Here is a 14,040-nt window from a genome sequence, read left to right on the forward strand (position 1 = left end):
TGAGCTGCCCCGACGCCCGGAGGGAGGGACGCGAAGGAGAAGGGCAGCCTCCCCTTTCAGCCTTGTCCAGTGTTAGGCTCCCGAACCGAACCGTCGTGGAGGAGACAGAAACGGAGAGGTGGAAACAGAGCCCAGGGGAGGGAGGAACTCCACGCGACTTTCCTCCTCTGCAAACAGCCCGAAGATGAAATCGGCGTCCCGTAGCTGGTGAAGGTGAGTTCCGTCTGGGGGGGAGCCAAAGTCTTGGCCCAGCTTCCAAGTGAGTTCCTTTTGGCCCTTGAACGTCTGTCCCTGGGTTTCTTGTGGATTCCAAGGATGCACCTGGCAGGTTTATTTTTAAAGCACGTACTTTAAGATTACTTTAAAATCTTTTGGCGAAGGAAGCAGTGTCTGATGAGTTTTGGATGAGGACTTTCAGGTGTGGGGAAAACTAGCAAAAGCAATTGTTAGAGGCCGCTTTTAGACAACAGGCGTGAGCAGTGGAATGTAGAAAGGGCCCACAGGGACTCTCTGGCTGAATACAGTCAGGCCCACCAGGCAACCCATCTCAAAATACCCATAGGCCCTAACTAACCAATAGGCTACTTAAAACCAGGCACAGTTCCCAAAAAAGGGAAAATGCCATACGTTCGCAAACTCCTCACCTTCCCCCTTTAAATACAGCTCCCACCCACTGCCTCATTGCAGACAGTCTGCTTTGCTGATCTATCTGTAGCTCCCTTGCGGTGTATTCAATAAACTTCTGTTTTGTTTTGCCGCATGTGAATGCTTTCACTGCCAACAACACTGACCCCCTCCCCCCCTACGTTGGGTCGCCCCACGTTTAAGGGCCTCCATCCCATTAGGAGAGGCCACAGCAACTACAGTTGAGAATGTCACACACCTAGAGGCACTTCAGCCAGGTAGGTTTGACTCCTACTTGGGCCTATCTTACTTTCAATGAATTGAGGAACTTATTTAAATATGCATGCGAAAAATATCTGTGCGTCTGGGTGGCTCAGTTGGTTAAGTGTTAAGACCTTTGGTTTCCATGCAGGTCATGATCTCATGGTTCTGGGGGTCTGAGCCCCGCATCAGTGCAGACCTGCTTGGGCTTCTCTCTCCATCTCTCTCTCAAAATAAACATTCAAAGATCTAGAGATATGTATAGATCTAGTACATTGAGTACACCTTTTGCTATTTTTACACAGATGGCAAAGAAGAATCAATGATAAAGCATCAAAGCCTTTAAATTCTGATGTTTCTCTATTAAAGTTTTTCCTGTCTTATTCATAACCTCTTTTTATCCCAAATCTGACATCCACGGCCAAACCCTAAAATCAGTTTACTGGTTCCAGCCTATCCTTCCCCATATTGTATCTCCCATACAGTATCTAAGCCTCTCCCCTATCTTCTTTCATATGCCAAAAAGAAAAAAAAAAAAGCTATCCTGGAGTTGCCAATTTGCTCATGTTTGACAGTCGGCCTAGCAAATGGGACTCCCCCATAAGATTCTTTCTCCTCAAGCACACCTGGGTGGCTCACTTGGGGGGCGGACTGGGCTGATGAGTGTTAGATGCTTGGTTTGGACTCAGGTCCTAATCCCAGGGGTTGTGGGATCAGCTTCTGCACTAAGGATGGAGCCTGCTTGAGTTTCTCTCTCCCACTGCCCCTGTCCCCAGGTCACAGGAGTGTGCTCTCTCAAATAAGAAAATAAAAACAGACTGTCCCTAGAATGAAGCAGAAAACTTACACATTATTTTTCATGATCAGAAATGATATAAGTTTTTATTTACTGTGAGAGACAGTGCGCACGAGAGAGAGCAGGAGCAGGGCAGGGGCAAAGAAAGAGGGAAAGAGAATTCCAAGCAGACTCTGCACGGTCCCCACAGAACCCAACTTGGAGCTCAAACTCACAAACCATGAGATTGTGACCTGAGCCGAAACCAAGAGCCAGACACTCAATGACTTAGTCACCCAGGCCCCCATGATCAGAAGTAATTTAAAGGCCTTGAAAATGAACTTCTATTTCAAGAAACAATCTAGAGGAAATGCTAAATTTTGTAGACATTGGGTCTCTCCATTATCTTTGCAGACGACTGAAGATTTATTCTCTTCAGAGAATACAAAAGAGTATCTTTAGCCATATGATCAACCAGTACATGTAAGGACACAGATACAATATTGAAGTGAGAGGAGCAGAGTAAAGCATTCTTTGATCTGTGTGATGATTTTATATATATATATATATATATATATTTATATATATATATATATATACACACACACACATATGTACATATATAAATAAAATTTGAAATATGCATATATGTACATATAGATGTGTGTATATATATGCATATTTCAAATTTTATTGAGCTGTGTAAAAAAAAAAGTACAAAACTGGCAAACTTACACTACCTGACTTTAAGACTTACCATAAACTCTTCTAAGCAAACTTTTTTTTCTTCAAATTTTTAACGTTTATTTATTTTTGAGAGACAGAAAAAGAGCAGGGGAGGGGCAGACAGGGAAGGAGACAGAATCAAAGCAGGCTCCAGGCTCTGAACTGTCAGCACAGAGCCCGATGCAAGGCCTGAACTCCCAAACCATGAGATCATCACCTGAGCCAAAGTCAGACACTTAACTGACTGAGCCACCCAGGTGCCCCTAAACTAAGAAAATGGAAATTAAAACCACATTGAAATTTTATTACACTCAGTAGAATAAACAAAATAAAAAATCATACATGACTTGTGTTAAAGAACAGTAGGGCAGGCTTTATTAAGGAGGACTACTAAAATGGGGTTTTGTAGTAGGAGAGACCAAGCTCAGCTCTGAATACAACAAGGGAGAGTGGGAACGTATAGTCCAGAGCAGGACCAGAGAGAGGGTTAATGAGTGAAAATTTACTAAGAGGAAACCTCAGGGGTAAGGGGGGGAGATTCTGGCTAAACCAGCCCAAGGGGCTCTTGCTGAAGGCCTGCCAAAGTCATCAGGCATCACCCCGGGACGGAGGACAAGGAACCTGACCAGATGTCATGGAGGGGGTTCTGGTTAAAATGACTTAGCAGGATTCTTGCTAAAATTGGACAATGCAAAGACAAACTCCGAAGGCTGAAGGTCAGGGCCCGCTTGAGAAGAGAGTTTAGAGGACCCTGACAGTTCTGTCAAGGAATTTTTGTCAACAACCAGAACTCTCATACATTGTTGGCATGACTATAATGGTGCAACCACTTTGGGAAACATTTTGTCAGTTTCTTATGAAATTAAACATACACCTCTCCCTCTTTCGTTCCATCAAATCCTCCCTTAGGTATTTATCCAAAAGAAATGGGGTGGAAAAGTGTCTACAAAAACACTTGGGGGTGCCTGGGTGGCTCAGTTGGTTAAGCGACCAACTTTGGCTCAGGTCATGATCTCACTGTTTGTGAGTTTGAGCCCTGAGTTGGGCTCTGTGCTGACCCCTCAGAGCCTGGAGCCTGCTTCGGATTATGTGGCTCCCTCTCTCTCTGTCCTTCCCCTGCTCATACTGTCTCTCTCTCTCTCTCAAAAAGTGAATAAATTAAAAAAAAAAGAAAAAAACCCACTTGTAATGAGAATGTTAATAGCAGCTTTATTCGTAACAGCTCAAATTGGAAACAACCCAAATATCCATCATCAGGAGAATGGTAAAGAAATTGTGAAATATTTATGCAATTATGCTGAGAATCCTTCTCAGCAATAAAAAGGAATGAAAAGCTGATCTACTCAATGAAATGGATAAAATTCAAAGACATTACATAGAGAGAAGCAAGTAGACATAAGCATACATACCCTGTGATCCCATTTACAGTAATTTCTAGGAGCAAAACATATTTGTGAAATAAATAAGGATAGTGGCTGTCAAAAGATTAGGAGGATAATGACAGTAATATTCATGATTCTGCTTTTAACATGACTGATCCAATAGTAACTAAGTCAAAACACATCTGATAATAGAATGAAGTAAAATGCTCTTAATTAGTCCCATTTTATAGAACAAAGAAGGGAGACACTTGAAGTGTGTTTAGCCAAAGCCACACAAGGGCAGAACCATTGTTTCTTTTTTTTTAATTGAAATATATATTAATTAGTCTTATATTAGTTTCACGTGTACAGTATAATGATTCAACATTTCTATATGTTACTCAGTGCTCATCATGACAGGAGCGTTCTTAATCCCTTTTATCTATGTCACCCACCCCCCACCCTCCAGGGCAAACCATCTTTACAACATAGAGCTTGCCCTCTTGAGCATACATTAGTTGGGTCTTCTTAAATTTCCCTACATCAGGATTCCTCAGCTGTTGGGATGGGAAGAAAAGGGAGAAGGAGAGGGCAAGTGAGGGAGGGATGTAAGTATAAATTCTTTCATCCCCTCCCCATCTCTTCCTCCCTCTGGGTCTCTCTCCCCCACCCCCTCCTCCCTCCTTTCTCTCCCACACCAGCTCAGACCCTCCTTCCCTATTCTGTTATATAACAAAAACAATTCCCACCTCTCTGGATCCGGCTTCTGTCCACAAGACCTCCTAGGAGGTCTCACTGCCCTTTTCCAAACACCCCCTTCCCCCCTCCCCACCCCCCACTGATTTGCCCCACCCTCCGGGTCCACACCACCTACCACAATGCGGACACAACTCTCCTAAAGGGGGCAGGGGCCTCCTGGGCAGAGGGTCCACTGTAGGCCTTTCCTGTTGCCTGCTGCTGGGGAGGCTGAGGAGTTAACCTGGATAAAAGCTTTTTACAAAGAACTTTGGGCTTTGAAAAACTTTTCATTTCCATTCTCGGGGTTCTTCATGGGGCTAAAAGCTACAGACAACAATGTATTCAACAAGTCTTAACAGAACTTCCTGGTATCAGACTCTGGTGAGTGTCAGACTCTGTTCTCAGGGAGGGGCAACAAGACGGACCTTCAGAACGACCCCTGCCCCTGGAGCTCCCGTGCTACACATAGGAACCAAAGCAACACATCTACACAGAGGCCTCTTGGAAGGGTGGGCAAACTCTCTCACTGGGTGAGGGCAGAGTGACAGAAAGAGCCATCATGGGAGCCCACCAGGCCTTGAGCTTCCTAAGGACCCTATGTGGCTCAGGTCCAGGGTATCAGAGCCCGCGATCTCTCTGAAGGCACTGGCAATGAACAGGTAAGGGGCAATTTGTGGCAAAGCCGTTCTGTGCTTTTAGTTTCATAATCACCCGACATACCAGTTTCAAATGGGATAAACAACACCATTTATCTCTCTAATCTATTTTTTGAAGCTTTGAAATTTGCAGTTTTCCTACAGGACTGGCAACCGTACATCCTGGGTGGAAGTGCCAACACAATGAAATCAAAAAAGCCACCCAGTAAAGTCTCAGTGGTGCAATTGGTTAGTGTGTTCAGCAGTTAACTGAAAGGTTGGTGGTTTGAGCCCACCCAGGGACAGGCTGCTTCACGTTTACCTCAATTCCCCTGTTACCTGCGGTTTTGCACCTGCACATTTCCTCACATAAAGTACACAACATTACTGGATTCTGGGTCCTAGCCACTTCACAGCACCTAACCGTTCAGAGCGACCCCACCTCCCCAACCTCATTCTCTGACGGTATCTGCTGGCCTATGAGCTTTATACCTCTACAACGCCAACTTCTCAAACAGATAGAAGAACCCGGGTTCTACCTAGTGTGGTAAAAGTCTGTAGTCCGCCCTGAAAGACTGGATGAGTAAGTGAAACTTTTTGTGACTCCCATCTTTTTTCTTTTTTTAATTTCTAAACATGATTGCCTTCATTGTTCAAGCTGCTTGCTTTGGGAAAATTGGTCTAGGGAGCTGACGTTTTTTTGAAAAAAATGCTAATTGTTCATTTTTTAAAGCATTTTAGGTTCACAGCAAAGCTGAGGGGAAGGGACAGAGATTGCCCACACCCTTCCTGCCCTCACCCCCCCCACAAATAGCCTGCCTGGTTGTCAACACCCCCCACTGCAGTGCCTTTGTGCCTTTGTGACAACTCAGGAATCTATCCAAAGTCCATAGTTTACATTAGGGTTCACTCTTGCAGGGTGGGTTTGGACAAAAGTATCCGGAAATGTGTCCACCGTTATAAGTATCACACAAAGTAGTTTCACTAGCCCAAATATCCTCTGCGCCCCTTTCTGGCAACCACAAATTCTTTTCCTATTTCCATAGTTTTGCCCTTTCCAGAAGGGTGTGTAGTTGGAATCACACAGTATGTAGCCTTTTCAGATCGGCTTGTTTCACTTACTAATAGGCACTTAAGATTCCTCGATGTCCTTTGGTGGATTGGCAGCTCATTTCCTTTTAGTGCTGAAATACTACTTCATTGTGTGTGTGTGTGTGTGTGTGTGTGTGTGTGTGTCTCACAGTTCCTTTATCCCTCCACCTGTAAGGGACATCTTGGTTGCTTCTAAGTTTTGGCAATTGTGAGTACAGCTGCCTTGGCATCCGTGTGCGGGTTTCTGTGTGGGCATAACTTTTCAACTTGTCTGGCTAACAGGGAGCCCGGACGCTGGCTGCTATATTAAGAACATTTTTAGTTTTGTGAGAAATTGCCAGACTGCCTTCCACGGTGGCTGTACCATTTTGCGTTCTCACCAAGCAGTAAGTGAGAGCTCCTGTTGTTCCCCCATCTTTGCCAGCCTTTGGTGTTGATGTGCCTCAGTTCTTTTTCATGGGGAGTAGGAGGCCAACCGTGGTGTCCCGTCCCCAGGGAGTGCCTGGATTTGGGCATTGCTCTATCAATAATGTTGTGATCAGTGGATCCTCATCATCATTGTCCTCTGCATTTGTTTGACAGAGGCATTTCTTCCACAGTATGTGTGATACTTATTTAACCTCTTCCATATTGCTTTTGAAATTGAGTTGGTTTTATGGTTTTATGATTACGAATTCCTGTACACATATTTTTGGCCACTTGTGCAGGTATTTCTACAGCGTACAGAACTGGAAGTGCAATGACTGTAGTATAGTGTTCATATGCTGCTAATTTGGGGAAGTCCTGCAAACTTGCCTTCCACGGGAGCAGTACCAAATCACAGTCCCAGTTTATTTCCCAACCTATCAATGTGCCCTTCTTCATTACCTTGCCCACACTGCAATCTTCCTGAACCCCTTACACATAAGACTTTTCTCTTTCAAGGCCCTGAAATCTCGCTCAGCATTAGATTCATTTTAGTCCACCTCGTCCGTCCCTAGCACCAGCAGCTCCTGTGTGTGTGTACTGATGTCTCCGCTTCCCCTGAGCTGTGATCATCGAGAGGAGGACTGTCGGGTTTTCCCTTGGCTGGTAATGAAGAACCATTCCACGTCCTGGTTGGCCAGGGTTTTCATGCACTGATCACCCAGCCCCAGCGTGGCTCTGGGCTCCTCTGAAGGCTGCCTGCGCCCATGCCTCAAGGGAAGGCTTATGGAGGGAGGCTCCTGGGCTCCGCTCATTACCTCCCTCATTGACTGTCACAACACTACTATCTCCTTTTGTGTTCTGGTTACATCCTGCCTGTGGCTATTCCTAGTGGTGTTTCCATTATGACACTGATATACAATTGAGTCTAAAAAGAAATTTACTAAGTAGAAGCTGTAAATCAAAGTATGGAAACTCTTCGGTAATCGGTGATAAAGGTACATGGCTGTGGCCAACTATGAAAGTGCTGTGTTCCTTAATGAGCTTTGAGAAGCATGATTTTTGTCCCATTTTTATGCGATCTCCTCTGTCCCCCTTGTCACTGCAGGTGCACTCCCTCTTGCCCTGAGGCATTAAGTAGGTGGGAGGGCCTCAGCTGTCTGCTCCACACTTTGAACATGAAAGGCACACTTGACGGGATTTGTTTTCTTTTGTTTTTGTTTTTGTTTTTGTTTGTTTGGGGGAGCCTCTCTAGGGAACTTCCTTGTTCAGACCATTAACAAGAGTCAAGATTTAGTAAATACTTCGGTTGGGAGATGTGATTGCATCATCCCGGGAGCCATGGAGTCTGTTTCTGGGGAGGACTAAATCGTTTTGTTCTTTCTCTTCTTCATTCCGTCCATTAGTTGCCAGTGTTAAGTAGGCCTTACTTTTAACCTTCTCTTTCTTTTCAACATCAGGGAGGCTGAGCCAGGAGGGGATGGCAAATCTTGGTGAAGGCTTCTCAGTGTGTGCTGGCAGGCTGGCCAAACATGAGGGCTCTGGAGGCAAACTGCCTGGCCCTGAGTGCTGGCCCTCCCCGTCACAGGGCTGGGCCCCTTGGAAAGTCAGACCAGCCTTTCAGTGCCTGAGTGTCCTCACCTGCAAGCAGGGGTGCTGATAACCTACACCGTCTCGGGGTTGTTATGGGGACTAGATAGGTTATGCTCGGTACAGCACCCAGGAACTGCGTGCTGCTCACACGGTGACGCTTGCTTGGAGAAAACTGCCAGTATCATTGTAACTAAGACTTCTGTTTTCACTTCTGACTGCACCACTGCTGACTTTCAGCATTCCCCAGAATGAATGAGGAGTGTTAAATGGTTCCCATGGGCTCTCCGCCTCTATCAGTGACCAGCACCTGGAAAACTGGTCGCTTGATAATTTCCATGGTGAGTTAACTGACAGTACAGTGCAGCAGGGAACTGGATCCAACTTGATCAAATTCTCGGACCTTGGACAGGCGTGATGAGTGTTCAGCTCCAGGTAGACAATCTTTTGCCCGTGCTTCTAGCAAGAGCTTTTGATATCCAGTCAGACTTACCCCGGAGTATTATAAGAAAACTTCAGCTATGCACCAGTGACCCCCCCCCCCACCTTATTTTAAGAAAAAAAGGAGGAAGAAAATGTGATTTATCTGGAAATTGTAGATTTCACCTTTCAGTGATGATGGAGTATTTGTAGCAGAACAGCATTCGCCCTGAAAAGAAATGAATGAAGTTTGAATGGAAGGAATTCTGCTTGAAGATTTGGAGAACTATCAATGCAGATAGGACCCACCAGTCTTTCAGCTCAAGGGGAGAGATGAGAGAGAAGAGAAACTCAATGGAATGAGAATAATTTTCTGCGTTATCCCCTCAGGGCATTTGCCAGTTCTTGGCAGGAACAGGAGACTGAGAAACTGGAGAGAGGGAAGCTACTAAGAGTCAGAGAAAACAACATGTTAAGTGATCTCATAGGTCTGGACAGAGAAGTTGGGGGGCCAGGGGGTGGGGGGGGGGGAAGAGGAAGGACATATGGAACTGTCCAAGGATTCAGACTTGAGCAGCCAAGATCCTGGAATGGGTTAAGTGAGCTGGGTGCTTGGTACAGAAGTTCCCCACAATACATTTGCAAATTAAGCTATGTGCATCCAAGGGGCTTGGAAGGCCAGCAGAGTGTGGCTGAAAGAGAGTGGAATTTGCAGCACTACCGTGGTGCTTAGGGGATAAAAACTGAAGCTCAGGATTCATGGAAGAGGAGGGGCCCAAGGAAACATACCAAGGTCGCAGGTGGGAGCCCTGGACGTCTGCAGCACAGCAGTGTGAGCAAACTAGCTGTAGATTGAGGCTTTCCCTGAGGGCGAACCAGCTGCAAATCAGCTTCGTCAAGGATTAGAGGTGATGCGCCCCTCTGCTGCCTGCTGGGGGAGAAGGTGAAAGATCTTCAGAGAAACAACATCTCCAACCTGGCTGTCCTTCACACCACGGGTTCATCATTCAATCACAATATTCTAGGATTGTAAAGGAAGAGAAGCAAGAGAAAGAAGGCAAACCGTAGAAATTGCCTCTTGAGATCTTGAGTTCTCAGATAAGAACTCAAAGCAGTAGGTTTTAGGGGAGCCTGGCTGGCTCAGTGGGTAGAGCACGTGACTCTTGATCTCTGGGTTGTGAGTTTGAGCCCCACGTTGGGTGTACAGGTCACTTGAATAAATTTCTTTAAATTACTTAAAAATCAGGGGCACTTGGGTAGCTCGATCGGTTAAGCATCTGCCTTCATTTTGGCTCAGGCTCAGGCCATGATCTTAAGGTTGGTGAGATCTATGGGGCAGAACCTGCTTGGGATTCTCTCCCTCTTCCTCTTCCTCTGCCCCAAGCTTGTTCTGTCTCACCCTCTCTCCCTCAAAATAAATAAATTGAAACTTGAAAAAATATATTACTTAAAAGTTAAAAAAAAAGAAGATAAAGGGTATGATTCAGCTGTTCAGAAAACAGATGACAATGGGGCGCCTGGGTGGCGTAGTCGGTTAAGCGTCCGACTTCAGCCAGGTCACGATCTCGCGGTCCGTGAGTTCGAGCCCCGCATTGGGCTCTGGGCTGATGGCTCAGAGCCTGGAGCCTGTTTCCGATTCTGTGCCTCCCTCTCTCTCTGCCCCTCCCCCGTTCATGCTCTGTCTCTCTCTGTCCCAAAAATAAATAAACGTCGAAAAAAAAAAATTAAAAAAAAAAAAAGAAAACAGATGACAAGATAAAATATTTCATCAGAGAAATAGAACCTAGTTTTAAAATCACATGAAAATTAAACATATGTAATAGTTGGCATTTTAAAAAAGTCAGCAGGTCAGTTTAACTGCAGCTTGGACTCAATGGTAGAGAGAGTGTGAACCTCGAAATTTGTAAGTAGAAAGAAACTCTGCAGACTGAAGCATACAGAGCCAAAAGGAAGAAATATTAAGAGCGTAACAAAGATAATGAGCCAGGTCATGAAGTCCTAACACGTGTGTAATTAAAGTCTCAGGGGTTGGAGGACCAGAAAGTGGGGCAGAAACTATATCATGGAGAATCAAAGAAAAATCATGATGGTCTCTCCAACCACATGTGCAAGAAGTTTGGTGCCCTGCAAGCCAGGTAAGGACAAGAAGGTCACACCCCTAAACTGCTGAACAACCAAGGGCAGCTGAAAACAATCACAGCAGCACCCAGATTGGGGTGTGGGGAGGAGGGGACACTCCTATGACATCGTCCAAAGATTGGGAGCTGAAATCTCAGCAAAAACATGAAAAAGAAGACCTCAATGAAGGTCTCAGTATGAGAGGACCCTCAGTACGAAGGACCTCAGTATGATTTCCAGCCACCACGTGCTGCCCCCGACCCAGTATCTTTCAAGGGTGAGTGAAGTGAAGACCTTTCCACATAAGCTAACGAAAAAGAACTGCAAAGTGCAAAAGGTAACTCTTCAGGCAGAAGTAACTGCACAGGTCACAGGGGAACTGTGCAGAAGGAAGGAAGGAAGGAAGGAAGGAAGGAAGGGAGGGAGGAAGGGCAATGAATAGGTAAAATATGTGGCTATGTCAAATAAATATGACTCTCTGAGCAATGGTAATAATGCCTATGTTTTTAAAATGTATGTTGAGGGGCCCCTGGGTGGCTCAGTTGGTCAAGTGTCCCACTTTGTCTCTGGTCATGATGCCATAGTTCACGAGTTTGAGCCCCGCGTTGGGCTCTGTGCTGACACCTCAGAGCCTGGAGCCTGCCTCGGATTCTGTGTTTCCATGTCTCTGCCCCTCCCCTGCTCACGCACTGTCACTGTCTCTGTCAAAAATAAATAAAATAGATAAAATGTATTTTGAAATAAAATTAATGCCAATAACTCAAAAATGAGGAGGGTAAGTGGAGTTAAGATATTCCAAGTATACAGTGCAATAATGTGATAAACGTGTAAATGCTTGTACTAACAGCCAGACTAATATATGCAACATATCCATCAACCCGGGAAGTTTCCCGGCAAATTATTTCAAAGAGGGAACCACTTCTCTCTGCTAATACTTCCTGGAAATGGAATCACCCAGGAGTATCAGATAGGTACATATAACTATGCGAGGGGCTTATCCGTGTTACCGCCTAAACCATAGTTTGGATGTTTTTACTACAGAGTACTTAATCCATTCTAAACATATACAAGGGTTTGTGTATCACCTCTGTTGACGGGCATTTGGGTTGTATCCGGTTTTGCCTAGTATGAATGATGTTGCACGAACGTTGGTGTAGAAGGCTCTTTGGATGTTGGCATTCATTTTTCTGGGGGAGTGAATAGCAATATTCCTAGGTAACGGGGCAGGTCAGGTTTTTCACTGTATGAGAAACTGCCAAATATTAGGAAAGTCGTTGTGCTAAATTACAGTGCAATCAAGGTCACGCAGTAATACCGTACACACTCCAATGCGGGAGGGAGAGAGGAAACCGCTTTAAAAATACCTCTTTTTCTAGGCTTTTCGTCTTCACTTTGTTCCCAATGCTGAAGGCCCCCCTGAAAGTGGCTGTGGTCACACCGAGTCTCACCACCAGCCCATTCGGGAGACTCCAAGGCAGCCCACCCAAGAATCACTCAAAACGCCAGGTAGGAAGAGACCTTCCCTCCCCAGTCGTGGCTCTGCCACTCTTCCGCTCGGTGCCACTCAACTCGGTTTCTGGCTCTTCCTTTTCATCCCTCTGGTCCGTGACCTAGATTTCACTGGAGCGTGTTGGCCGCGGACCTCCTGTCAGTGGCTTTAAAGCAGCGCAGGCAGGAGCCCGAGGGACCCCCTTCGCCCAGAGGACACCAAAGAGACTCCGCTCTGCCGGGAGGGCCGCGGGGCGGCGCAGAGCCAACGGGCTGGCGGAGGAAGAGCGCGAACCCGACGTCTGCCCGGGGCCCCTCGTCCTAGAGGCGGACACCCTGCGTTCGGTGCCATTCCCGAGGCCAGGCTGCTGAGGGCGCTAGGGTCCCGTCCTCGGGGGCGGGGGGCGGGGCGGCGCGGGGTCCTTTGCCGGGGCCGCTTGGGGGGCGCGGGCTCCTCGCTCGCAGGGGCGCGGCTGTTTCCAGGGCCTTGGGCGGTTCGAGCGAAGTCGGCGGGCCCGATAGTTGTGGCCGAAATGCTGCTTTTGGGGGTTAGAGCCGGAGACCCGGCCGCCTGGCTCGTTTCCGTAGTGTAGTGGTTATCACGTTCGCCTCACACGCGAAAGGTCCCCGGTTCGAAACCGGGCGGAAACAGCTTCCTTTTACCACTACCCGCCCCCCCCCCCAACCCCCCCATCTATTGTCCTTTAAAACGCAAAAAGAACCAGGGCCGGAGTCCCACCGCCACCTGAAAGCCTTCTCAGCACTCGACCACCAGGCCTGGCCGCTGTGTGTCTGCTCCCAGTCACCTTGGAGAGCGGGCCACACCCACTTAGTCACTCCCACAAGGGCACGCAGGACGAGGCCCACTTCAGGTTACCTCTACTTCCACGCATCCGCTGACCTGCTCATCTGGCGCCTCCGTCTGCCCGACGGGCTCACAGCTACGGTGGCTCTGAAAAGCAGCACGTTCTTCCCTGGGCGGCACACTTGCGCCACAGGTGTATTTATTTGCCTGACAGAACGCAAAGAACACAAACCAGCTGCACCTGGGACCCGAGCCAAAGACGCGTAGGCGAGGAGTTTCAGGCTCCACCTAATGAGCCCATGGGGACACCAAAGGAGCCCGTCCCCGTGCCGTCATCAGGACAGCTCTGGAGCTACTTCGGAAGTCGCCAAGTAGAGGGACTCCGCCCCTCCCCCCCGCTGAGAGCCGAGTCCGCACCTTACCCATCAGCAAACGAGGCTCAGAAAGAGAGCACGGCCTTGGCTCTGCAACACACACGGCTCCAGCTGGACTAGAGTGTGGCACAGGCCAGTCGCCTTGTGGTCAGGGCCCAAGGGGTCGCTGAGGCTGGAAGAGGTGGTGAGCAGCAGGGCAAGGGCTGGGAGCCTTGTGCGGCTGCATTCAGCCCTGCGCCGTCGGGAATCGCCTCAGCTTGTGCTCTGTCCGCCTGGGAAATGTCACCTTGACTTTCAGGGTTTTCATCTGCAGGGGCCGAAACAGGGATCCTGTGTGGGTGGATTCCCCGGGATCGGATCGGTGGGATGGGATTTGGATTTTTCACCGCTACTGCTCAGGTTCGATTCCAATCCAGGAGACTTTGTGGCGCTGTCTCCATACTTGGGATTTGCCTTTTCTTCCCCCAAAGTCTGGTGTGCACCCAGGGACGCTTGCAGAAGTGGCTGTGCAGTGAGCCCCTAAAATACGGGAGGTCAGGATTCAGTGTCCTTGTAATGGCCAGGCTGGGAGAGGAGAGCTGGGATGAGAAGCCAGGCCAGCGGCTCCCTTCCATTCACCTCAGAAACC

At 47.5% G+C, this 14,040-nt stretch overlaps 1 non-coding gene across 1 annotated transcript; it reads left to right on the forward strand.

Moving 5' to 3' along the window:
• Positions 1-12,811: 12,811 nt before the first annotated feature.
• Positions 12,812-12,884, forward strand: TRNAV-CAC. Its single transcript has one exon. It is a non-coding gene; the product is annotated as a tRNA-Val (tRNA).
• Positions 12,885-14,040: the final 1,156 nt, after the last annotated feature.

This window comes from Leopardus geoffroyi, chromosome C1 (genome assembly GCF_018350155.1).
Source record: "Leopardus geoffroyi isolate Oge1 chromosome C1, O.geoffroyi_Oge1_pat1.0, whole genome shotgun sequence".
NCBI classification, from domain to species: Eukaryota; Metazoa; Chordata; class Mammalia; order Carnivora; family Felidae; genus Leopardus; species Leopardus geoffroyi.